We start from the raw sequence: 1,722 nt of genomic DNA, 5'->3' as shown, positions 1-1,722 counted from the left end.
TGCTTGGTGATGAGCTTGTTTTGAGCCAGCAGTGCATCCACATTGTTTAGCTCTATTACTCCTCTAGTGTTCCCTCTTTCGGATTCATAGAAGTAGTCATTTTCTGCTACAGTCTCAATGACATCTATGGCTTCTTCAATGGTCTTCTTCTTGTTCAAAGATCCTCCAGATGAATGGTCTACTGCCTTCTTTGATTCATATGACAGTCCTTCATAGAAAATGTGCAGCTGCACCCATTCGTTGAACATATCTGGTGGACACCTCCTTGTCAGATCCTTGAACCTCTCCCATGCTTCATACAGAGTCTCACCATCTTGTTGCCTGAAAGTTTGGACCTCAGCTCTCAGCCTGTTGATTCTTTGAGGAGGATAGAATCTTGCTAAGAATTTGTTCACCACATCTTCCCAAGTTGTCAAACTCTCCTTCGGAAAAGACTCCAGCCACTTGGCTGCCTTATCCTTGAGTGAGAATAGAAATAAGAGCAGTCTATAGGCATCAGGATGAACACCATTAGACTTCACCGTGTCACGTATCCTCAGGAAAGTGGTTAGATGTTGATTGGGGTCTTCTTGGACGCCTCCTCCGAACGAACAGTTGTTCTGAACAAGGGTAATGAGCTGTGGTTTTAGTTCAAAATTGTTGACATGGATGGTTGGCTTTTGAATGCTACTTCCACAGTTTCCTGTGTTTGGGTTGATGTAAGAGCCCAAAACTCTTCTCTCCTCCCTAGCATGATTTGCTCGACCTTCTCTGCCATGGTTGTGAGCCTCTTCTTCATGATGGTTTTCAATGTTTTCTTCCATGTTTGGTTCAAAGTATTCCTCCTCTTCCTTGGCACTAACTACTCGTTTTTCTCTTGCTTCCCTCTTTAATCTAAGGAAGGTCCTCTCAGGTTCAGAATCAAAGGAAGTTGAAGCCCCACTTCTCCTCCCTGTCATACAACCAACAAAGCTCAAGCAAGGAAAAAAAGATGCAGAAAGTATTTCTGTTAGAATTACTGTTAGTGTGAGTGATGCAATATATCAAACAGTTAGTAGGTGAGTGAAACAGAGTGTAAACAACTGGAAATAAACGAAAAAGTAGGGGGAAGAGAAGAAATTAACTAAATTGAAAGTAAATTGCTCAAACAGAAAATTAAATCAAACAAAATAACAATGCTCAATCTAGTTATCCTCCAACTTAATCATTGTTGATACATAATCAATCCCCGGCAACGGCGCCATAAACTTGATACGCGAAAAACTTGTCTCATAACAAATTTCCTTCGGCAAGTATACCGAATTCGTTGTCAAGTAAAAACTCACAATAGAGTGAGGTCGAATCCCACAGAGATTGATTGATCAAGCAACTTTAATTAGAGGAATGTTCTAGCTGAGCGAACCAGAATTTGAGTTGAGAATTGCAAAAAATTAAATGGCAGGAAAGTAAATAGCGGAAACAGTAAATGCTAGAAATAAAGAGCTGAATGTAAATGGCAGAAAGTAAATTGCAGAATCTTAAATGGGAATAGGGTAATTGCTCATAAAAGTAAATGGCAGAAATTAAAGAGAATGGGTAAGATCAGAAATGGGGAGTTCATTGGGCTCAGGAGATGTTGCATTCTCTGGATCAAGTTCATTTTTATCTCTTCCTCAATCAATGCATTCATTGATCTCCTTGGCAATCTTAAGTGATCGAATTACAATTCCTTGTAATTCAATCTCTCAAATCTTGATCAATAGC

General features: G+C 39.8%; 1 non-coding gene across 1 annotated transcript; it reads left to right on the top strand.

Annotated features, from left to right (window-relative positions):
* Positions 1–243: 243 nt before the first annotated feature.
* LOC112760357 (small nucleolar RNA R71) lies at positions 244–350 on the top strand. Its single transcript, XR_003180802.1, has one exon. It is a non-coding gene; the product is annotated as a small nucleolar RNA R71 (small nucleolar RNA).
* The last annotated feature ends 1,372 nt before the right edge of the window (positions 351–1,722 follow it).

The sequence above is a fragment of the Arachis hypogaea genome, chromosome 16 (assembly GCF_003086295.3).
Source record: "Arachis hypogaea cultivar Tifrunner chromosome 16, arahy.Tifrunner.gnm2.J5K5, whole genome shotgun sequence".
Lineage (NCBI taxonomy): Eukaryota > Viridiplantae > Streptophyta > Magnoliopsida > Fabales > Fabaceae > Arachis > Arachis hypogaea.
The sequence above is the reverse complement of the archived record's forward strand: the minus strand, read 5'-3'. Positions and strand labels throughout refer to the sequence as shown.